This window comes from Thermobia domestica, chromosome 2 (genome assembly GCF_964235325.1).
Source record: "Thermobia domestica chromosome 2, izTheDome1.hap1.1, whole genome shotgun sequence".
In the NCBI taxonomy this organism is placed as follows: Eukaryota; Metazoa; Arthropoda; class Insecta; order Zygentoma; family Lepismatidae; genus Thermobia; species Thermobia domestica.
Window position 1 is genome coordinate 176,582,533 of NC_137455.1, and position 26,911 is coordinate 176,609,443.

The 26,911-nt window shown below is 35.7% G+C and overlaps 1 protein-coding gene across 1 annotated transcript in view; it reads right to left on the minus strand.

Annotated features, from left to right (window-relative positions):
- dcma (decima) overlaps window positions 1-26,911 on the minus strand; it is a 640,978-nt gene that overhangs the window by 439,996 nt on the left and 174,071 nt on the right. The window lies entirely within an intron of this gene.

The following is a 26,911-nucleotide window of genomic DNA, read 5'->3' on the forward strand; positions in this document are numbered from 1 at the left end:
GGACCTGAGTTTGCTACTTGTTAAAATTCTGTTTCCCAATCATCTCACGATATGAAAATAATTAAATGTTTCACTTTTACTATCATGATTATGCCTTGGAGGCTAAGAGAGGTGATGATAATAACCGAAATGGTGGAATGAAGAAAGGGAATGCAACGGGATAACACGAGAAAACCAATGCAATCATGGTTGTCCATCACAAAGCCCACTTGGTGCGTGCTGGACTCTAAACAGGGACCCCACGCACCAAAGCAGGTTGCGTTGCTACAGAGCTACCGCGACCCTTCAGGATGATGGATCAACATCAGAAAATATTAGTGGTTCAATTGGGAGTGCAACCAAAGATCATGCACTACGACATCGCATGCACTATCAATTCAGCTAAGCAAGTCAATAATTTTTTAAAAGTTAACTTGAGAAACTTATTTCCTTTTTTATGTTCTTACTCGCACCTGCATACAATGCATTCTGACGCTTGTGCTGACGAGAAAGAGCCCCTCTTCTCAAAAGAAGAAAATTTAGTACATAATCAGATTGCTAAAATCTTATGTAGGTGTAAAGGAGCTTCTGGGAATTAAGCTTTATTGTTAACATGACTGTAAAATACTTTTATAAATTATCAGGAAAATGGTATTATCCGGGATCACAAATAGGATATACCCTATACTAGCAGAACTAATTTTTGATATCACTATATTAAGAGGGAGTAGGCTAAAGCGTGTCAAGCCCTTCCCTACCCCACTGATCTACTGTGTGGATTTCTCCCGGCGGGAGCTCATGTGGTTCGGATTTCACGTTAATCAGTAGGTCCACGTCTCATATAGCCTCGCTGCTGAACGGGACGTAAAACTGAATCAATCAATCAACTGTGTGGATTTATGCATTTACCTGTACTTTGAATAGTATGAATGAAATAAAATATACCAGTCTTTAGAACAGTTGTCATTCTTCTGTTTACCGCACAGGCAATTATGTTTTATTAAATGCAATATGAGTCAGCTTTCTCTTTCTTTTCTACAAAATTTTAATAAATTATATGAAGTCCTTCTATTATCGGGATGCATTACTTTGTACAGTGAGTTCTTTTTCGTTTCCATTTTGCACTTCAAATTACAATGGTCACTTTAGCAATATTACAACAAAACAAAACAATGGACTCTGTGTATTGACTTTTATTGCTTGTTTGTTCTGTCCACCCTGTAAAGCAGAAAGGCACTCATACAGAAATCTACCCTGTACAGAAAATCACTCATACTTCTCTCCGGACGAGTTTTTCAACCAGTAACAACATGTAAACACACATCAGCGACGAAACAAAATAAACGCACAAAATCATCAGGCTGGTAATACATACTAATCGAAGGCTCTTTATCTAAAGATATAACAACTGTATCTGCATATGTGTAAATATTATAAGCTGAACATAATTTTTCTTACAGGGAGTTTGTTTCCCATTTTAGATATTTCTTCTAATTATTACCACTTCTCTCTTTCTCTCTAAATTATGCCATGTCGACTGGAAGTATTACTCGTTACGATTTCCAACTTTTTTCCGCCAATAGTTCTGATTTTTATGTGCTTAGAGGAAATAAAAATAAATTATAATAAATTCGCCATAAAATTCAAAGTGAGACGCCTCCTCTGGTAGACTTTCTTCCTAGCCTACACTCTTCCTGTGAGGAAGAGAGGAGGAATGTTAGCAGGAAGATGTTTTCTAATCTCAACCTTCAAGAACGTAAAATATACCACAAGACATGTTGGGCACAAGAAGAGATGCTCGTCTTCTTTTCTCATTACGCGCTTGGGACCGGCTATGATGGAGTTCAAAAGTGGACATTTGATATTTACCTCATATTTGCATATGTATAGAGGATCGAAGACAGCAAAATTATTAGCAGGGCAGATCCGTGATACTGGCCACGGCTTCTGGAAACAAGCTAAAGCAGTACCCAGAATGAAAATCCATGGTATTTGGTTCTGGCTACCCTGTAAGCAGAAAAGCACTCATACAGAAAGCTACCCTGTACAGAAAAGCACTCATACTTCTCTCCGGACCACTTTCTCCAACCAGTAACAACATATAAACACACAACAGCGACGAAACAAATCAAACGTACAAGTACAGGGCAGCCCTTTATACCTTGATCTGTAGAAGCTGTTTGGGATGCCCATACTGGTGACCTCCAGATTTCAACAAATCTCTTGCGGCGCTCTCGCACATCGAACAGAGTGGCAAGTCCAATCGTTTTCCACTTGTACTTCTGCCATAAGTTGTCTTCTTCTTCTTCTACTGCTTCTACTACCATCTCTTCTTCTTCGTTTCCTTCTTGGTGTTGCATTTTTAATGATCAACAATGTAATGTGCAAATACATATTTCTATGGACATCTTACCTTTGATTTTCTAGATGTGTTCACTTGTTATACTTCAAAGATTATTTTATTTTATTCACAAAAGGTAATAATTTTTCCTAACTGTATATTATTTGTATGGCTGTCTGTAGAGCGTCTAAACTACTCTGAAGTTGTTTCCTAGGTGAATGCTTAAAATAAGATTAACAATTCGTTCCGATACTTGGGAAAACTAGTAACAATTCCGTGGAAGATGAAGAATTACGTATTGCTTAACTGATTTTAGAATAATAATAGAACAACTAAGTTTTTTTTTTTTTAATTTCAGATCAAATTAGAAAATCTTACCTTCAGTATTTATCAAATTAAATAAGAACAAATTGAAAACAAATAGAGAATTTAGTAAAGTGAATGGATTAATGTAAACAAAGATACAAAATACTGGACTTTGAAAGTATCTACAATGAAAGAAAAAAGACAGGATTCTAATTGCGCTTAAGGATGAAATTTAATTCTTAAGTCAGGGAACATAAGAATAATTTTTATCAAATTGAGTACTTGGCCACAGTCAAAATAGAAGGAAAATATTACAACAAACGATAAGATAAACTGAAAGCTTTGTATTAAGATTATCTAGAAAACTTAGTTGGTGACCCTTGCTGTCCAGTAGTAGTTTCAAATGGAAATCGGATCAAATAGAAGTAATACTGCCATGGAATCGAACGGAAATTGGAAAGTGAAACAATGTGCAGTTTATCATGTCTACAAGTGTAAATGATTGTCTAAATTTGTAGTGCAATTAGCACCACCTTCTTGGGATTGTTCAATGTTTCTTATGATTTGTGTCAGCTTATTATTATTATTATTATTATTATTATTATTATTATTATTATTATTATTATTATTATTATTATTATTATTATACATTAAACTTCACTAGTTAAGTCATGTATAGTTTCATTGATACTTAATCTAAAAATAAGTAATGCAACCAGGAATCTATTTTGGGAGTAAATTTACAGAAAAGTTGTCATTTCGTAAGACGTGTGGGAATCCAGGATACACTCCCTGCGTACGTCCTTGAGTATAACTGTATGTACTTTACACAGGCGCGGATCCAGTATATGATCAAGGAGGGGGCTAACCCATCACACATTATATATATATATATATATTAGGTAGATATATAGATAGATTAGGGTGATTCATCAGCAATGGTGACGTAAGGAGATATACTGTGCCTTACTTCCATTTGATATTGAGAACCTGTGTGTGAAATACGAACTGGATTAAGCATAATTTAGAACTCTTCCAAAACGTTTACTTTAGTTGATCTTTGAAATTACATGGTCATGGATACGATAACCATATAATAATGTCTATATTTGAACAATATTCTTGTTTTCTATTGTCTGGAATGCGGTATCTAATATTCATTGAATAAGTGACTAGTTTATGGAATGGAAAATATTTAACATAGATGTCAGCACTAAGTTTCGATTGCTATGTCTTTACGTGAATATCTTCAGGAAGAATTAATGTTGCTGCTTAGGATTAAAATGTTTCTATTCTGGTTGTACAAACAACATGTATCACATTTTGGAAGTAATTCTGTCCAACGTCTTTAAGTACGAATATGGTCCTTGATCCTTCGGCAGGGCCGATCATCTTCCCGTTTGCTCGGTTTAAGGAACAATGGCATTCTCTTGACCACGATTATTGGTTTTGCACTCGATGATTCTGATCTGAGGGGAAGATTATTGGAATAAGGGGACCCAGCAGACCTGAAACACCGGGGATTGAGTTTCCTGAAAAGTGTAAATGAATTTTCTGCATATCCATGTAAAGATTACAAAGAATTTCTGGTTCTTTCAAATGCCTTCTTGAGTAAACAGCCTCAGAAAGGAGTTCGCATTAAAACTCTTGGCGCTTTTTCCACCATGCCAGGTGGATGGTATAGGGTATTTATATGATAAAGATATTTCTCTTCAGGAAGCAACTGATAGTAACTGCAAATGAGCTTAAGGCAGTTACAAACGTCAGTTTCTTCGTCAGTCTTTTGTACTGTTTATTTTGGCATGATGCACAAATCCCAGCACACGCTTCGAAAAATGATTTTGATTTCATGAAGAACCTTGAAGCTGGTGTGCCAAATTGGACCAGTGCCAAAGTGGCTTTAAATGGTGTTCACAGACATCTTTGGTATCTCTTTTAGTGGGATTTGCCTTTCTTGACGAACGAGTCTCTTACGTGGACAAAAGGGAAATTGGTGGATAAATTGGACACAAGAAGGGAAAGAACTCAAAAGGTTGGAGAGAAATAACTTATTTCTGACAGCCCTTCACAACTGCATCACCGAGAAAACGAGAAGGATTTTCGATGCGATACTTTCAAATGACCAAGAGAAGTCTCTTACCTTTCTGATGATAGATCTGTCAACATGAGAGGATGACGCTATATACCAGGAATTAGAGAATGCTCTCAAGGGCATGGTAGTTGTCAACGACATTGCTGAGAATGCGACCGCTCTTGCTACTAATTTTAACAATTGCCTAACGAAAGATGATTCCTAGAAACAGTCCCTTCTAAAGTTGGTTGCAAAGCGTCGTAAAGATATGCCATCTGTTCAGAAGTCTTTCTTTGACGTAAAGTATTACAAGTGCGACATGTTCATCCTTAGACTCTACCTGCATTGCAGACTTATTTAATATAGGTTTTTGCATTTCTACTTTTGTACTGACATAATCATTTCCCTTAAAAGTAGGGAAAAACGAATGGATGCATCCAGGCAATGTAGAAAATTGTACACACGTAGTGATTTGTTTCGCATCGAAGTGTTGTGTATATGAGTAGTAAGAATGTGAGGCGTCTGCGCCATGAGGCTTCTGCGCCACTGACCCTGTACCCACTTTCTCGGTCCCGCCTGAAGCAGACAACGAGTTTCCCAGTGCCGCCTGACATACTATGCCGGGGGACATATGGGGGATACGAGAAATCGAGCACCGTGAACCGTCAACCCACGGTCTTTTACGACCTCCATTTTAGGGGTGAATTTGTTCCCTTTTATGACCACTTTTTAGGGGGTGTATTCGTTCCCTTTTACGAGCACATTTTAGGGGGTGAACTCGTTCCCTTTTATGAGCATATTTTTCAACCCCTATGTTAATTACGAACAGATAGAAGAGCACATAAAACTACGTAACATAACAAGGGTGTACTCGTTCTCTTTTACGACCTCCATTTTAGGGGGTGTACTCGTTCTCTTTTACGACCTCCATTTTAAGGGGTGAACTCGTTCCCTTTTATGAGCATATTTTTCCCAACCCCTACGAACACATAGAAGAACATCAGACTACGTAACATAACGAACATACAGCAGAACAGACTCGTTCCCTTTTATGACCTCCATTTTAAGGGGTGTACTCGTTCCCTTTTATGAGCACTTTTTCAACCCTTATTTTAATTATGAACACATAGAAGAGCAGATAACACATAAGAGTACGTAACACACAGCAGAATAGATAATACATAGCACAGCTAATAAAAGAACATGGCTTATTTTTCAACCCTTATTTTAACATAACAGAAATTACATACGATTACGAACACATAGAAGAGCAGATAACACATAAGAGTACCTAACATAACAAGGGTGAACTCGTTCCCTTTTATGAGCATATTTTCCAACCCCTATTTTAACATAGCAGAGCTAATAAAAGAACATTTCTTATTTTCCAACCCCTATTTTAACATAGCAGAAATTATGAACATACAGCAGAATAAGATAATACATAAGACTCGTTCCCTTTTATGACCTCCATTTTAAGGGGTGTACTCGTACCCTTTTATGAGCACATTTTTCAACCCCTATTTTAACATAGCATAGAATACATGGAGACTATGAACATACAGCAGAGCAGATAACAAACACAACCACCTCCATTTTAAGGGTGTATTCATTCCCTTTTATGAGCATATTTTCCAACCCCTATTTTAACATAGCAGAAATTACATTGAGACTATGAACACACAGCAGAACAGATAATACATAGCACAGCTAATAAAAGAACATGGCTTATTTTCCAACCCCTATTTTAACATAGCAGAAATTACACTGAGAGTACGTAACACACAAGGGTGTATTCATTCTCTTTTATGAGCATATTTTTCCAACCCCTATTTCAACATGACAGAGACTACGAAACATGGCGGACATAGCACAGGGGGTGTATTCATTTTCTCCACCCCTAATTGAACATAGCAGAAATTACACTGAGAGTACGTAACACACAAAAACCTCCATTTTAGGGGTGGACTCGTTCTCTTTTATAATTACTTTTTCAACCCCTATTTTAAGACAATGAATACCTATGTAACATAGCGATTCGATACGCTCTTTGAACCGATTTGGATGAAACTCGGCATATGGGGGTTTTCGACCATGCTGAGTACGAATATCATACTTATTTTTACCTGGGTCCTATAGTTTATGTGGCATACGCCCTTTCTAGGACACTTAAAACCTAATTACTCGAAAACGGAGCCACATACTCAGGTGCTGTTTCCACATTTAGCAATAGGTTATCAAGTACTACATGTCCCAAAATTAGTGGTCATCGAGGTCAAAGGTCAACATACTTAAAAGCCAATAACTCGAAAACGAAACCACATATTGAGGTGGTGTTTCCACATTTAGCAATTGGTCATCAACTACTACAAGTTCCAAAAATAATGATCATCGAGGTCAAACGTCAAACTCGAAAACGAAACCACATATTGAGATGTTGTTTCCAAATCTAGTAATTGGTCATCAACTAGTACATGTTAAAAAAGTACTGATCATCGAGGTCAAAGGTCAACATACTTAAAACCTAATAACACGAAAACTGAGCCACATACTCAGGTGCTGTTTCCACATTGAGTAATAGGTCATCAACTACTACTACAAGTTCCAAAATAATGATCATCGAGGTCAAAGGTCAACATACTTAAAACCTAATAACTCGACAACTGAGCCATATATTGAGGTGCTGTTTCCAAATCTAGTAACTGGTCATCAGGTACCACATGTCCCAAAATAATGTCCACCGAGGTCAAAGGTCAACATACTTAAAACTTAATAACACGAAAACTGAGCCACATATTGAGATGCTGTTTCCACATTTAGTAACTGGTCATCAACTACTACAAGTTCTAAAATACTGATCATCGAGGTCAAAGGTCAAAATACTTAAAACTTAATAACACGAAAACTGAGCCACATATTGAGATGCTGTTTTCAAATCTAGTAACTGGTCACCATCTACTACAAGTTCCAAAATAGTGGTCATCGAGGTCAAAGGTCACAGTACTTAAAACCTAATTACTCGAAAACAGAGCCACATACTCAGGTGCTGTTTCCACATTTAGTAATCGGTCACCAACTACTACATGTCCCAAAATTAGTGGTCATCGAGGTCAAAGGCCAAAACTCTTAAATGGATCCACATATTGAGATGCTGTTTCCAAATCTAGTAACTGGTCATCAACTACTACAAGTTCCAAAATTAATGATCATCGAGGTCAAAGGTCAACATACTTAAAACCTAATAACTCGAAAACTGAGCAAAATATTGAGGTGCTGTTTCCAAATCTAGTAACTGGTCACCAACTACTACAAGTTCCAAAATAATGATCGTCGGGGTCAAAGGTCAACATACTTAAAACCCAATAACTCGAAAACGGAGCCAAATATTGAGATGCTGTTTTCACATTTAGTAATAGTTCATCAACTACTAGAAATATCAAAAATAGTGGCCATCGAGGTCAAAGGTCAAAACTCGAAAACGGAGCCAAATATCGAAGTGGTGTTTCCAAATCTAGTAACTGGTCATCAACTACTACAAGTTCCAAAATACTAATCATCGAGGTCAAACGTCAAACTCGAAAACGGAACCAAATATTGAGGTGTTGTTTCCAAATCTAGTAATAGGTCATCAACTAGTAAATGTTAAAAAGTACTGATCATCGAGGTCAAAGGTCAACATACTTAAAACCTAATAACTCGAAAACGAAGCAACGTATTGAGGTGCTGTTTCCAAATCTAGTAACTGGTCATCAACTATTACATGTTCCAAAAGTACTCACTATCGAGGTCAATGGTCAAATATTTAAGCCTTAATAACTTTAAACAAAACCTGTGTGACCTATTCAGTTTTGTACCAAGCAGAGAGAAGTGAAGAATGAATAAATATGACTGGCTTACTTCGAGAAAGAAAGCAAAGATATTTCATTTTTAACTAGCTGAGAATATTAAATCATCTTGTATTATTTAAACAAACGAAAGGATAAATTTTATACCAATGAGAAATGCCATTTTATACCATTTTGTATTACTCCCATAAACGAAGGAATACCAGAAAAAAATAAGTGAAGAATGAATAAAATTTAGGTGGATTATTTTCTTTTGTACCAACTGGAAAAGAGAAGAAGAGCTACATTAACTAGCTCATTATGTACTGTTTAAACAAACGAAAATTGAGCATTATGTAACTTTTGAACTACTGAAATGTTCTATTTTTGTATCAATTAGAAAAAACCGAAGAAGGGTCATTTGAACAAGTTCATAATTTCGATGTTCTACTTTTTATACCAACGAGAAAAAATGAACTAGCTGAATATACGAAAGAATAAATTTAAGTGACCTATTCAATTTTGTACCAATGAGAAAAGTCATTTAACTGGCTCAGAATTTTACTACTCAAATAAACAATGGAGTATTTAGTTTTGTACCACAGAGAAAAAACAAAGAATATTGCACCATTTTGGAGTATTCAAATTAACAAAGGACTTTTATAATTTGTGTCAACTCTAAAAACGGCCATTTTGTATTATTTCAACAAACAAAAGAAAAAGCAAAAAGGACCATTTTAAACTATTTAAATAAACGAAGGCATAAACATGAGTGAGACCAGAGAAAAACCGAAGAATGTCCATTTTAACTAACTGAGAATTTCTGTACCTTTTTGTACTATTTAAACAAACGATGGAATAAATTTGAGTGACCTGTTTTTTGTACTAACCAGAAAAATCGAAGAAGGTACCTTTATACTAGCTCAATGAACGAAAGAACAAATTTGAGTGTTCTACTTTTTATACCAAACAAAGAAGAACCATTTTGTACTAATCAAATAAACGAAAGGAAAAAGACCAATTTAACTAGCTCAGAATTTATATACGTTTTGTTTAGGTGTCCTACTTTTTGTACCAGCGTGAAATGTCTTTTTAACCAGCTCAGTAGTATTCAAATAAACAAAAAAAAACCGAAGAAGGATCATTTTAACTAGTTCAGAATTTCTGTACTTTTGTGCCATTCAAACAAATGAAAAAACCAAGCAGGAAAAGAAAAGAATTTGTACTGACCAGAAAAGGCGAAGAAGGATCATTTTATACCTTTATGTGCTATTTAAATAAACGAAGGAATAAATTTGTATGAGTCGGAAAAAGCAAAATGTACCATTTTATATCATTTTGAACTAGTCAAATAAACAAAGGAATAGAGAAAAACCGAAGATGGATCATTTTAACTAGCTGAGTATTTTATACCATTTTGTACTACTCAGATCTTTGTACCATTTTGTGCCATTTAAAGAAATGAATATATACATACGGATGTTCTATTTCCTTTTGTATCAACGAGAACCATTTTTAACAGGCTTAGATTTTTTATGCCTTTTTGTAATATTTGTACTAAACAAAGGAATACATTTGTAATAACCACAAAAAGCGAAATCTCATCTCCAGGCCATGTTTTACTATTTAAACAAACGAAGAAAGCGAACATGAACTCAGAATTTTATATCATTTTGTAATACTCAAATTTGGATGGATTATTTAGTTTTGTACCATGCAGAAAAAAGGAAAACAAAGGTATAAATTTGCACTGATCAGAAAAGCTAAGACATTTATTGGGGTGTCCTATTTCCTTTTGTACCAACGATAACCATTTTTAACTGGTTTAGAATTTTAGGCTTTTTTGTAAAATTTGTATCAAATCGAAAAAGCAAGGAAATACCATTTTTAAATAGCTCAGCATGTTATAACTTTTTGTGTTTTTGGTCTACCCAATTTCTTAACCATATTGTACTATTTAAACAAACAAAGGAATAAATTGGTGTGACCTATTCACTTTTGTTACAAGCAGAAAAAGGAAAGAATAAATTTCGGTGACCTAATCAGTTTTGTACTAAGCAGAAAATTTGTTGGTTTTTGTGCCCTATGCCACATAAACTATAGGACCCAGGTAAAAATAAGTATAATATTCGTACTCAGCATGGTCGAAAACCCCCATATGCCGAGTTTCATCCAAATCGGTTCAAAGAGCGTATCGAATCGCTATGTTACATAGGTATTCATTGTTTTAAAAATAGGGGTTGAAAAAGTAATTATAAAAGAGAACGAGTCCACCCCTAAAATGGAGGTTTTTGTGTGTTACGTACTCTCAGTGTAATTTCTGCTATGTTCAATTAGGGGTGGAGAAAATGAATACACCCCCTGTGCTATGTCCGCCATGTTTCGTAGTCTCTGTCATGTTGAAATAGGGGTTGGAAAAATATGCTCATAAAAGAGAATGATACACCCTTGTGTGTTACGTACTCTCAGTGTGATTTCTGCTATGTTAAAATAGGGGTTGGAAAATAAGCCATGTTCTTTTATTAGCTGTGCTATGTATTATCTGTTCTGCTGTGTGTTCATAGTCTCAATGTAATTTCTGCTATGTTAAAATAGGGGTTGGAAAATATGCTCATAAAAGGGAATGAATACACCCTTAAAATGGAGGTGGTTTTGTTTGTTATCTGCTCTGCTGTATGTTCATAGTCTCCATGTATTCTATGCTATGTTAAAATAGGGGTTGAAAAATGTGCTCATAAAAGGGTACGAGTACACCCCTTAAAATGGAGGTCATAAAAGGGAACGAGTCTTATGTATTATCTTATTCTGCTGTATGTTCATAATTTCTGCTATGTTAAAATAGGGGTTGGAAAATAAGAAATGTTCTTTTATTAGCTCTGCTATGTTAAAATAGGGGTTGGAAAATATGCTCATAAAAGGGAACGAGTTCACCCTTGTTATGTTAGGTACTCTTATGTGTTATCTGCTCTTCTATGTGTTCGTAATCGTATGTAATTTCTGTTATGTTAAAATAAGGGTTGAAAAATAAGCCATGTTCTTTTATTAGCTGTGCTATGTATTATCTATTCTGCTGTGTGTTACGTACTCTTATGTGTTATCTGCTCTTCTATGTGTTCATAATTAAAATAAGGGTTGAAAAAGTGCTCATAAAAGGGAACGAGTACACCCCTTAAAATGGAGGTCATAAAAGGGAACGAGTCTGTTCTGCTGTATGTTCGTTATGTTACGTAGTCTGATGTTCTTCTATGTGTTCGTAGGGGTTGGGAAAAATATGCTCATAAAAGGGAACGAGTTCACCCCTTAAAATGGAGGTCGTAAAAGAGAACGAGTAAACCCCCTAAAAAGTGGTCATAAAAGGGAACAAATTCACCCCTAAAATGGAGGTCGTAAAAGACCGTGGGTTGACGGTTCACGGTGCTCGTTTTCTCGTATCCCCCATATGTCCCCCGGCATAGTGTGTCAGGCGGCACTGGGAAACTCGTTGTCTGCTTCAGGCGGGACCGAGAAAGTGGGTACCGGGTCAGTGGCGCAGAAGCCTCATGGCGCAGACGCCTTACATTCTTACTACTTATATGTAATTAAGCTGTTTCAAAATTACTTTGAAGATAAGAAAATCATTTTGGGGGGACCCTTAAATTTTGGATTAGGAAGACAAAATTTCGTAAGTGAACTCTTTATAGTAAGTAGTACAAATTGAAGATGTGTCATAAGTAGAACAAACACTTTTGGAAAACTGAACCACAATAATATATATAACCAATTAACAATTTATGTGGCCTATAAAACCGAGAGGTTTAATGCCGTGACTCAAGTGGAGGCTGAATTCTGTCCTTAGCCAAATGGATCCGACTTCTAGTTTGTATTTCTATTTCTGCGAGATCCATCTTAATATTGTCCTCCCATCTGCACCTAGGTCTTCCTAATAAATGTTTTTTGATTGGATTTCCAGTTAATTTTGAAAGCCTTTATACTTTCTTCCATTCTGGCTATATGAAATGCACACCTGAGTTTCCTAGACTTGATGATCCTAAGGATGGCATACGGTACAAATTATGCAGTTTCTCGTTATGAAGTTTCCGCCATTTCCCATTCCCATTCCTAATGAGCCCGAATATTCGTCTCAGGATTTTATTCTCAAATACTTTCAATCTGCGTTCTTCCTTCAGAGTAAGCGACCATGTTTCGTAACCATACAGAACAACAGAAATGATTACCGTTTTATGCAGTATTTTAAGCTTCACATTCCTCGACAGAATTCGCGAGGACAAAAGATTTTGGACTGAATAGTCACAAGAATTCCCTGCTTTCAATTGACCTTTAATTTGCTCCTAGATATGATTTTGGTCTGTTAATACTAATCCTAGGTATTTGAAAGTATTCACTTAAGAAAAGTATTATTCGATATTTTGACGTATCAATAATTTGCAGTATTACGATCCCGGTTAATTTTTCAGTAGTTAGTTTTCTCTGCATTTAATTCTAAACCAATGTCCCTGCGGCGACAACACATCTCCTTGTTGCAGATCATTCTCGATGTGAACGCTCCTGGACAAGAATTTTCAGACTCGGAATTTACTTCGGAATTCATTTAAACACATCTTAATCTAACTAGCTCTTTTGGCATTCCAAATTCTGTAAGAATGATGCACAATGTTTCCCTCCTAATCATATCGTAGGCCATTCTAAAATCATAAATAATTGATATACCAGGGTATTGTATTTTCATTTTATTTCGAGTATTTGTCGAATTGTAAATATCTGACCGATTTTTGCCTAAATCCACACTGATAATCTCCAATAATTTAATTTACCTATGAAGTCAATCTTGATAATAGAATGTTTGAGAGGATTTTTATAGGATGTTCACAGAAGAAAGATGCCTCAATAATTATTACAATCAGCTTTATCGCTTTTCTTTGGATTAGAACAATTATTGATTCTTTCTACGCTTGTGGCAATTCCTCCTTGTTCCAGATAAGGAGAATGAGTTTGTGTATCTTTATATGTTTATTACACATTATATAATTTACTATATTATGACTTACTATTGAAGCAAATTAAACAGAAGAACATTACTAAATAAATACAAATGCGTATTGTTTAAGGAAAATAACATCATATTAAATAAACATATAAACCAACACATGTGAAATTTAATACTTTGTGCTAAGGAATATACATTGCATTCTCTAATTATAGAAGAACACTAACATTAAAAATATTGTAGTAATACAAGCACACTGACTTAGATTTCTAACTGAACGAAGTGCTGAAATACAATACTGGGAACTTGTTGTATACTAATTTGATGCTAGTGTTGCGAGTTGACAGCAAATTGTTCAATCCTTTGACCAATTACTTAAATCTATTCTTCTGGATTTCATTCTAGAAAAAATATTTATATATTCTTCCACATCAACCCTCCTTTCTTTACGAATAGTTGCTAAAGCTGGGTCATTTAGTCGTGCTTTCGACATTGTACCACTCAAGCATATTTTTAGTCATTCCAGCAGTTGAAACTAGCAAGGCAGCAAATAGTTGGAGAATAATTCTTATATTACGATAGAGTTCGTTGCAGTATTATAATGTATTTACCATAGTATTAGGTATTCGCTGCTTTTCCTTTTCAGCTTAGTTTTACATTTTCCTCCAAAGAGTAAGTTCAGCATGCAGCTCTAATTCATCTTTGTTTTCATGTAAATCTTTGTCATATATTAATGTAGCTTATAACACAATTGTTATCATACCGGTGTCGATTTGCAGGAATTCAAGTGGTAGATTTGCACTGATCCATTACAAAATCTACTCTAGCTGCTGAATGTAATGATCAAGGAAAGGAATAAATATTGTCCTTTTGAAATAATCCTCAAGGTTTCTTGAGGTTTCTCCATCCTTGACCTACCACTGGTTTTTAGAAGTTGAATTTTCTTTCCCGATATTCCGTATAACTCTTTTACACGCCGAATTAAATATAGATCAGAATGCTACATCCAAATTTTCTCTCAGTTCTTCGAATGCTTGATGGGCATTTCTTACACATGTAATTGAAGCCAGTAGATCTAATTTTGGATTCTGCATATCTTTGAAAGAAAAAAGTGAGCTACAAATTCCAGTGACACGATAAAAATCGGTATATTTTACCGTGGCACTGTAGCTCGAACCACTGCTAGACACTTTATCATTGTATTCATTTTCTAAGCATTTAATTGTTACTACAATATGAGGATATAGTTCTATGAATGTACTTCCTGATCCATATCTTTCTACTTAACATGTCACACAACGTGCTAGCAGTTCGGTTTCCTTTGTACTCGTTTCTAAGGAATTAGCATGTTTTGGTGATTCTGAAAGGAAAGCTGATGCCATATCAACGTTAGTTATCATATTTCTAATACGATTACTTACACACATAAGCTTAAGGAGTAGACAAAACAGTGTGTGTAAATTACGAGTGACTGTTCTACTAAAATACGTCTTGAACACCGTTCATTTTCCTGCCATATTAATACCACAATGAAGAGTTATGTTTCTGGTATTTTCATTATTAATCCTAATCTCTCCAGTTCCTCTAATACAGGTTTCTTAACTGCTTCACCTGTTGTTGACGTCAGTTCTAAGAATCAGATTAAATCTTCGATTATAAAATCAGTCAAATCTACACCTCACATATAGTTATTAGTGACTTATTACTAATATTATTTGCTTCTTTATAGACAACCGAATACATTTTGCATCTGTTTACATCTTTCATAATTCAAGAACGTATTATAATCTCACCAACAGAGACGTAGCTAGGGAATGGTCACCCCGGGCGCTGATAGCAAGAGGGAGCCGAACGGGCAAGAAGAAAGAAAAATTGTTGGAAATGAGTTAACTACGCGTCACCCCTTAAATGTATTTGCTCCCTATTATATCAATATTGTTGTCAGTTTGCAAAGAAATAGATTTGTAAAAAAAAATCTTGCTCGCTTCTCTCGCAATACAAACGTTTCAATAAGTCACAAGTTTCTACATATTACCTTAAAAAAAAGTTACTATATGATTTGTGTGACGTGATATAGCCTACTATAAATAGCGATGTGATATTCAAAGTGCCGAGTAATGACTTATAGTGTACGCAGGAGCGTTTTCAAAATCAGAAAGGTCAAAGTGTGAAATACGTGTTTGGCATTTTGATGGTGATGAGATTGCTTAATTAATTACGCTTTTCTACACAATCGGATTAACCACGATGGTGAGAATGAATGAATGAAAATGAGAGGAGTGGAAAGACACACGCAATAAATGAAGATAAATAGGGAATAATAAAATTTTCGAACTTGAAATAGTTGTGGGGAAGGGTATTAAGGGATCAGATCTTAACCCAACGAATTTCGTCTATTTTAAAGACTGATCACTACCAATAGTTTTTTTTTTAAATATACCATTGAGATATGAAACACTTCCAATTTGAAGGAATTTGTTGAGACCATTTTTCGATCAACTACTCGTATTGCCAGGAATGTCTGCATATGTAAATAGTTTGTTGCATTTTTGTCTATTTATATACATACAAAACATAACTTATAGATATGTTTACATATTTGTATAATGTATATATATTTACTGTAAAAGATTCGAAATTAAAATACTATTTGTATGGTAACAAACAGAATAAAATTACAAAAGTTTACAATTATTACTGGAAAATAATGGTTTCAACCATTTCGAACATTTTAAAAGAACGTCGTTAGTTACTAATGTATCGCAATTTTATTTCTCATCGATAGTATGAAACGTTGTAAATAGTTGGAAATTTGCATGTTTTCCAAGTGGATTTGTACATGATCAAAGGTAGTTTTTGTCAAGTTAACAAAAAGTCCAAGCCTCTTGAAAACAGCTCTCATTTGTGGAAGAGTACATAATGATTGGTTTTGGCTGTTACAATGGTCTTTGCAATCAGCTTGATAAAAATTCAGCGTAGCACAACAAAACCTGCTTCTCTTATATGTCAAAAAAAATAAAAATAAAAAAATTAATAAAATAAAATAAAATAAAGAGAGAGAGAAATAAAAAGCTTGGTAAGATAAGTGTAAGGGGCGCCGAATTCTCCTTCACCCCTGATGCCGAAGTCTCTAGCTACGGCTCTGTGTATACCAGCAAGAGTACTGGACCCGACTTAATGGAGTTATACCAGTCCGAAGTCCAACTACTTTTGCAGCTGGCTGTTACTTCATTCTACCTATCCTTTATTATGTTATTTAATTACTTAGGGCAATGGATTCCAAATCTAAACTAAACCTTTACTGGATATTTAAATCTAAATTTACTTAAATTGAAACTTAGACAATAGAAGAAAGTTTTTCAATATTTAAATTTTAAACATATTTCATTGCTATTGCTAAGAATTAGTTACTTTTTATTTGTGCGGTGCATTCAAACGCAGTGTGTTCGGGCGATTCGGGTAAATATAATTATTTTCCCCATTTCTTTCCAGTGACATTGAGATTAAAAACGTTACTAACAATAATCCAGAAAGGTTTTACATTAGAACTAGAATAAATTTTCGTAAATATTCTAGTTAACAACTTGGATGTTAAAATTACAGAGGCAACAGAGGGAAGGGGAACAGCGCCCAGGAACAAGACCCTCTATGAAAAGGAAGCTTCGACGGTTATTTACCTTAATGGTGTAATATACTATTACAGTCTAATGTGATGATGTTTTTAATAGGAGGGTGCCCGAAAATTTTTGCACCGACTGTACTTAACGTTTAACAAAAAATTTCTGGCTGTTCATATAATTCGTAATTTTGCTTGTTATTCTATTTCAAATTAACATGGAAAGCTGTAAAATATTCATTAGGAATCATAGTTTTGGGAATCAATATCTTTATTTATATATTAAATTAGTTACAAGTCTTGTATATGGATATGCAAATGGATTATTACAATTCTTACGGTGTCAGTGCGATCTGAAAATATAGGTCCACCATTGGAAAGAAACTTTTCCAATAAATAACCAATCTAAAATTCGACAGAATTTTCAGGACCACCCTTCACCTCTCTTTTAGATATCTAGGTCCTTCTGAAATCTAGTTTAATCCAGATTTTACCAAATTTTATTTGCTTCAAAGCCACACCGCCAAAAAAGCTCTGTTTTGATTGGTGCAATTATTGACGCGATATATCAAAGCGCCAACATCTTGTCTTCTTTTGTTAAAACCGGCGGAGCAAGCTCTATAATTTCTGATGGTGACGATTTAGGCAGATTCTACCCAAAAATCTGCAGATTTTCAGGTAAATACGTAATACAAGTGAAAAAGAACATGGCTGGAAGTTGCCAATAGTTGAGAACAGAGAATTTATCAGTTTTAAAACCCATAGAAGTTAGTTGATATACGAACATCAATTTCTGTGACGCCATATTTGACAACATAAATCGTGATGGATAGAATTCAGGATAGTGTGTGCATTTAATCTCCTTTCCCAAACCTTTGCAGTTCAGTGAATCGAATAGTAAAATTTCACTCTTAGCCCTCCTGAATCAGTGTAGGTTCGGTCAGACCTGTCCGTTCAGTAATCTGTCTGTGTAGTTAGTACGTGATTTTTTTTAAATATATATATGGCGGTATTTTTAGGTCTGTTTGTAGTGTTAGTAACCATCAGCATGTACGTGTAAATTAAGCAGAAGGGCTCCTGTCTACTCCCAACTTGGGGGTACAGCTTCAGGCAGGGATAAGTTGAACATGTAGTTTGCTCCGGGTTCCTGCCCCTTCAGGGCAGGGGTCCTATTGTTAGCCAATACTTTGATATGTCCCGTCGGGGGCATTGATTAAACAGGTTGAATTAAGAATGTGATTGAGTGAATACAAGGGCCAATTGGCCCTGTTCCTTTCTTTCCCTTTCCTTTCGTAAACCAATAGAGCCGATTCTAACGAAAATGGTAAAATCTGAATGTTGTTTATGTGAGTAAATAGTGATGATTAATATGTATTATAACATGTATTAATTTAGTTTGTAGTTATGGATGTGGCATGTATGTGTTTGTAATGTAGTATCAGTAGTAGCAATTGTAGTTAAGTGATGAAAGAGTGTGTGAAATGATGAAGTATGGATAGTGTATCATTCGTATTCGATCAATAGCTAAACGCAACATACCAATCTATAGTAATATCAGAAAATGAGAGTGTCATAGTATCAAAATTTCCGTGTACAAAGTCACATTCAGTGGTTCAAGGGTTGATCATATCGTCGCTAGCCCCCTAGTGTCAAAAGTCAGTACTAACCGTCATTCTTATGTCGATGCTCTTAGTGATTTAGTTTCCATGGAATTGACCCTTCTTTTCGAAATAAAACCTAGTAAATATAATTCCCAGCCCAAATGCATATACAGTTAGGTTAAGTGATCCAAAATTAATATTTTCTGAAAATTACAACATTCTGCTTAGTCTAGAAATCGAAATATTTAAGTAAATAAACAATACGTAATTTCTTGACAGAAGTTGGGCGATATGATGCTAGTTCTTCGCTTTGAAATTATATTAAATGTTCATTTCTTTTTTTTTTTGTGGCTGCAGAATAATTTCATTGTTGTCAGAATTTCATAAACATTAAATATTATCGCAGATAATTCTATTTTTCAGTGAACATACGTATGATTTTTTTCTTTCTTAATAAAGCTACCAGGTATTACATAGTATTGTGTGTGTGGTGAAAGAGTCTTGAGTTCGAGTGAGGTTGTCGTGCAGTGATCGGAATGGGAAATGTTTGTAGTGACTATAGATTTTAAAGTATTATGATGAAATGTGTATGTAGGCTGGGCGTAGATAGAGGAGACAGGGTGTTTGTAAAATATAGCGTCGTAGTAAATGGAAAAAGATGATGATATGAATATATGAATATCTATTTGAATATGAATATGAATTATATGAATATTGTAGTAGATGAATATAGATGATAGGACACCCATGTAATTATATATATAGTAGCTCAGTGCATACTTCGCCACGTGTTGATATATATTCGTATACGTATTGAGTAGATACGTGTAGCTACAAACATCTCAGGTTCTGACCCCTGCACCGGAATATCACGCGGACAGGAGGACGATATATAGTCGGACTATGGCGATACTTTGTAGTTTAATGTGTTATAGTAATGATCAACAATAATATCATCTGATAGCATGGGTAGCATCGTACAATCGCTGACTAGACATATTGAATAATAAATTATGGAAAGACAATAGTTATACAACAGGGCTGTAGTGAATTATATTTTTCGGTCGGTTTTAAAATAGAATATCCTGCTCCGTGAGATTTTTTTTCACGTTACCTACTCGGGCTAACTTACAGTATTCATGAAGGCGACAGCTCTGACAGGGTTACAGAATCAAAACAATTAGTTATTGAAATTTATTTTCCCGTACCCGGGCATCGACCCCTCCCCCCTTGAATATTTTCGTTTTCTTTTCTCAGTTTTCAAACTAGATAGTGATGGAAATTAATCGATGCCTCAGAATTTAGCGCATTCTGCGAAGGGGAGCTATCGGTGATGTTTGGTCATTGAAATCACCGATCCAAAATTCAGTTTATTTATTTTTTTTAATTTTGGCAAATCACTCATTAGGGATATCTTAGCTATTACTCTAGTTTCATTACTATTCTCTAATCTTTTAGTTTCCGAGAGGTCGGATGATATTTTTTCTTTTGAAATTGTAAATTAGCGCCGTCTCTAACCTTCCGTAGGATTCCGGGATCTGCAAGGGTGTTGACCGGATACGGTGAGTGGTGGGATTTCCCTAAAGCCTTCGTCTTTCCGAAAATCCCATCGAGGACACAGACTTGTCTCAACTTTGCAGACATTTTTTTCGGCTATTTATTTGGTAAGCCGTACCCTTTTTGGCATAAAAGAGAATATTTGGTTATAGTATGTTGTATACGTAAATTCGACCCCTTATCTTTCGTAGTTGTAGTGTTCTGTCTCCTCTCTTTTTACCTATACTCCCTCTACTTCTTCTCTAGAGTTTTTTTAATTTCAACCTCCCCCCCCCCGATTTTGAACTTGTTACTTACGATTTATTTAACGTAAAAATCAGATCTAAAATTACCAGCTGAGACGTTGCGAGACACGATTCATGGATAAAGTAGATAGTGATTGGGTTCTCCATCACATTTTGACCTATTGCCAAAAAAAATATCGACCTCATATTTGACGACACTTCAATTATTTTCTTTCACCGTCGTCCCTCTAAGTTTTTTTTTAAATCCATTGGTCACTTTCCTTTCTGTTTTGGTTTTCGTTTATCTTGTAGTTAATCTGGGCCCAGAAATTGTATTTTGGTTTATCTATTTATATCTTTAGGAATGTTCTGTGTTACGTGCCTGCCTTACAAAGTTTTTTTTCGATTCATGCACGAATTGACTATATGAAAGTTAACATTTATAGACGCGCGGTATCAGATAACAAAAATCAATTTTTTTCATATGTAATGTCGGAAGTCATTTTTTTTGTACAATGTTTGCAACCTTATCAGAAATTATTGTTGGGGTTATTAATTTAAATGTGTGCGCATTTATTAAATATATATATATAGAGAGAAATGAATACGTCGAAATGTACATGTACTTAGTATGTGAATATGATGTTAAAGTAAAAGTATAATATTGAATGTATTATATGGATATATGTAAGAGCGCTCGTGTCTGTCCCCCCAAACGTGTATTGGTTGCTATAGTTTACTAGTAAGTTTCCGACGAATATAATAATATAGATTTTTGTCAAGAATACCGCCGTGCACTCAAATAATTTTCCTTTCTTCCGAATAGATGTAAATAATAACCTAGGTAATCATTATTTAATGGCATGTACTAAGAAGTAACGGCAGGTCTAAATGTAACCCACATCATAATGAATATTATCCCTGAACTACCAACCTAAAACCATTGTGGAAAGTGTACCTTTAATCCTTCTCACCTGCATATGTAACCTGTGATTTGACCAGTGTTTTTTTATCCTCAATTTAAATCATCATACTCTTTACACCTGTGGAAGATCGTCTTAAATTCGAACCATATATACATATATACAAAAGTGATCCTAAGGAAAGGTTTCATGACGTGTCCCAGTGTTGAACAAATAACTTGAAATTATCCAATTAATAAATTTGGAAATGGACTGACTAAGAGGAGAAGCATCCTCTGGCGGAAAGTGATTTCAAAATCCCTAGATGGGTATAAATGTTACAGCATGCGAGTGCAGCTATAAACTGCTAATAGTCACAAACTAAACATAGTTGATGAATGGTTTTATAAACCAATAGTTATATATATATATATATATAGATATAAATATATATAAATACAAACTAAGTTAAATGGAGCGAAATATTTTGGACGCTACGAGTAGTGCGCGATCTGTGATTTGATCGCTCGGAATTATTAATATTTTATTGCTCAATGTGAAGTAGAGACTCGTGAGTTCTATTACACCTAAAAGTTTATTCTTTTCCTTCTCTTTGTCCAATTTTTTTTAGTAAAATAAGTGTCTTCTTTGCGTATGTCGCAAATCATAATTTTGCTTTAGCATGCCTAAGATATAATATATGTAATTATTTTTTTCTTTTTCCATTTGTCAAGATGATTGAATATATAAAGATTTACTAAAATATAACTCTATGTATTCTATTGATATATAACCAAGAACTTGTATTTTTTTAAATACTTTCTTTATAATTATTTTTCCTTTTCACCATGAATGTAATAAACTCTTTATACCTTTTTAGCTAGTTGGTTTCCTTTAGAAATATATACACTGTCCTGAGTGAGTGAGCGAGTGAATGCATGATAGATTTAATTTAAGTAATTTTAGTAATATCCTTGTCATATTAATGTGTATAATATATGTGTCATATTTTAATATATGTGGTAAGGTAAATAACCTAGGTCATGAAGGACCGCTACTAACAGTTTAAATCGGCTCTAGGAGTGAGACGAAAATAACAGGATGAGCCTAAATACGACATCTTTCTTCCAGGAAGTTTAAACTCTCATTGATACGATACATAAATTTATATTGAGTTTATAACTTTGATTTTTTTTTCTTGGCTAATTCATATGTGTGGTCGATCCCAGAGATATTGGATAGTTATCAATCATCATTTGGAATAACTTTACAAAGAATAATTTCGATTTTCTCCTTTCCTGGTCTAGGTCTGGGCAACCCCAAGAACGTGGTGCCTGGAGCTAGGTCTGGGTGGTATGAGGGAACATGTGTCTATTCCGAAGCATTCTAAAATTGATTAATCGTTAATAACATTTAAAATGATTCATCTTTCAACAATTTTCTCGACTTCTCGCTATATTCCCGGAATTATCCGGTAATCTATTTTCTTATTAAAATACTCTATTTGTTTTCTTTCTTTTTCCTCCCTGTTCCTACCTCCTTCTTTTACCCTTCTACTTTCTTCTCTTTCTTTTCTATTTCTGAACGAAAGAAAACGGAGTCGTCGCTATTGGCGCGGTCAATAAGTTGTTTCGATGAGTTTCTTCGGAAGTCCGATATGGGATAATTAACCATGAGATGAGTATGCATTGAGGGACGAACAATAACAAGAAAGTTTATTGAATTTTACTTTATTGGAAAATAATCATGATTTCAATTAGTAGGTGATGTTTAGTAATCGCCCTCGTTAAAAGAAAATTAATTTTTAGCGACTCCTCTCCTCTACACTCTCTTCTTCGTTTACTACTTTTACTATTTTTTTTACCGTTTTCTTTCAATGGTATCTTCCTCAGATTCCTTTCCCCTTCGTAATTTGCAGGCCATAGGCACTGAGGGCCTATATACAATTAGCTGGCATCTTTTCAGGCCCGGCAAATTCCCGAAAGGTGCCTAGATAGTTAATAGAAGTACCAAGTTCAACAATGAACCCTGTTCCTTGAATGAGCCTTCATATTCTAAAATAGGTCTACCACAAAAATACAAGAGAATACTGATATTTTACTATTAGCCTAAAGTTGAACAAAATGATAAATCTAATAATAGTAATAAAAATAATCTATTTATAACTGACAACTTTGAGTACATCACGCTAATTCCCACTGATGCTAATGATGTCACTGCCTTCGCTATCGTTTGCCTAACTGATACTGATAGATTTTGCTGCATGTAGGAAATTTGCAAATATAAAGCTAATGTGACGTTTTAATTCCGTTTACATTCCGGTAAACATCACCGCGATTCTTTACATCCCGGTAAACTTAAAATAACATAACCTAACTGTAATATAACCTCACGAGATTTTATAAGCTGGCGAGGGCAGTGTCGTAGCCAGTCGCCTAACCCGGTGTGCGTGATATAGGCTATTACTCCCGATAGGAGTACATAGGCTACATTTTCTTGTGTTGATCCAGCATCGTCAGGCGATTGAGGAACAGTCAGAATTAAGAGGTATCGAATTCCGATCCAGAAAGGCAGAAATAATAGCGGCGTCTGGGAGACGATGCTCCGACCACGTGACATTAAGTTGAACGAGAATGCCATCTAGCCGATTATAATTCTGTATGGACTGTAGCGAAATGGAGTTTAATGCTTTCGAACACCATATTTCTTATCTTTCCAGCCTAGTACGTATAAAGAATGTTATATAATACTACACAACGTTTTTTAGACACATATATATAGGGCTTAGAAACAAATCTGATCCGGGTTCCAGCTCTGAAACGAAGGTGCCACAATAAATCTAATCTAATTTGATACATACAACTGCATTTTCTGACCTTAAATAATAGTTACGAGTCTAAAACAAGCAAGTTTACGTACGTTTACATGCAAAGATGAGAGCAAATTAAAGGGACATTGTACACTTCTAGTCATCAAAATTTAGTCTGCCTTCCAGGACTGTCTAAAAGTTAAGGAAAGACCCTAGATCCTTACGAATTCTCGTAGGTCTGACTCATTTCCCCTACATTTTTGTAACATACTGGTTTGAAAACAGTGTTGTCAACAATTTAGCACCCTTTTCAACAGGTTAATGCCTTAAAACCACCATAATACCACTAACATGTTTAAAAGCCACTAGAAATTCCATTAGACATGGAAATGGAAAGCAAAAGTAGTAAATTCTTGGAATACACCTTTTAGTTTGTTAGAATTATTATTACAATATAAACATCATAGTACTAAACAAATCCAGATATCTTGATAGACATTGTTACAAGCAGAGCCGTAGCTAGAGTTTTCGCCGCCCGGGGCGAAGTAGAATTCGGCGCCCCTATACACTCACCTTACCAAGTTTTTTTTTTAAACATGTAAGAGAAGCAGCTTTTGTTGTTATGCTATGCTAAATTTTTATCAAGCTTCTTGGACAGACTATTGCAACAGCTAAAAGCGATCATTATGTATTATTTTACAAATTAGAGCTGTTTTCAAGATGCTTATTTTGTACTTTCTGTTTAATTTGACAAAACTACTTTTGGTTGTATACAAATCCATTTGCAGAACAGTTATGGAAAGAGTATGGAGCCAATTCTCCTACGCCAGAGAAACCGTGTTAGACATTGAGTTGGTGGACGCGGGTGGTAGCGTTGGAAATATCCGGTTTCCCTGAGCATAGCAGTAATGTTAGAAATCGAGCCCAGGCCCAGAGGCCCCAGAAAAGGCCAGGTTTGGGACTCGGGTTTCTTCTATTGGACTATTAAACACGGAGTTCTTGGACGTAGGTGGTAGCATTGGAAAGATCTTTGTCCCCTTAGCACATGTTAGAAATGGAAACAGGCATTCGAGGCCAGAGAAATGGGGTCCTGAAACTTTTGCCTTGGGTCAATTCTATTCACCTATTAAACATGAAGTTTATTGGACAGAGTTAGTAGCTTTGGAAAGGTCTTAATCTCTTGACCATAGCGGTGATATCAGAAATCTAATATGGACCCCGAATTCATAAAGATAGGGACCTGAAATTTTGGGCTCATGTTCATTCTATTCCACTAAAAAACGCGGGTTTCTTTAACAAACACGATTAAAGCAAATCTGACTAGCGGAGAGCGAACTTGGGTAAAGATTGATGCATGCGTGGTGCATAGCGGCCATCTTGATGGCCGCCATCTTGGATCCAGTTTTTTTAATAGGAAAGTAGGCATTTGACACATCAATTAACAATATTTCTTGCAGAGGAATGCAGTCCCGGAAGCAGAAATGAGTTATCATGTCCCGTCCCAAAGTTATGATGCCCCAAAGTTGACGGTTTTCTGTTTTCTGCAGAGAGCGACATGACACTAACTCTGTAAGAAGGACGTGACGCCACAAATTTGACAGGTTTTCTTTTCGTTGCTGGTAGAGCGAGATGGCACTGATGAAGCAGGAAAGAATTGAGATCATCCTAATGTCAGAGGAAAGAAGCAGTCGTGTAATTGCCCAGGATTTCAACGCATGCTACCCAGAAAGACCCACAATAAGCCACAACATCGTTATCTACCTCATTAAGAAATTCAGTGTAACTGGTAATGTTGCCGACAGACCACGGTCAGGTCTCCCACGAACCGCGATAGATTAGGAGACATCGACAATGGTGCTTGCTGCGAGTGTGAAAAGTCAGAAGACAACTATCAGCGATAACAGGCGTACCACGTGCTCCCGTGATGAGGATTCTCCATACGAACAAGTGGAATCCTTCAAGCTGCAGCTTGTCCACAACCTTTTAGATGATGATCCAGACCTGCGCATGGAATTCGCCAATTATTTTTTGTCACAATATGACCGAGATTAGCATTTCCCAGCAAGTGTTCTCTTCACAGACGAGGCAAACTTTTATTTGGATGGGGAAGTGAATCGCCAGAACATGCGATATTGGTCGGATGCAAACCCACATGCGTTTAATCCCTCCAAGAGGGTTACCCCTGCTCATATCATGGCGTGGTGTGGAATATGGAACACGTCGATCATAGGACCCTTACTCATTCTTGGTACCCTAAATGATGTCCGATATCTGGGTATCTTACAGGAGTTGGTGTTTCCGTTGCTTCTCCGCCCTGATGCCACTTTGCCGGATATTTTCAGGAAAATGGTACCCCACCGCACTATGCGCTTCCTGTGCGAGAATGCTTGGATCTGCATTTTCCTGGACTTTGGATCGGTCGCCGAGACGCTGTGGAGTGGCCAGCCCGGTCGCAGGACCTTACTTTCTTGGATTTTTTAATGGGGACACTTAAAACACCTGGTGCATAAGGAGAAGATCCGGGATGTTTCACACCTACAAGGACGTATTCAGGACACCTGTGATAGCATCACCCCCGCTGTGTTGTTACAGGTTCAGGAGTAATGGATTAAGAGACTCCGGTTTTGTGTTACAATGGACGGGCAACATGTGGAGCACATTCTGTAAATGAGACTTTGGGGCGTCATAACTTTGGAA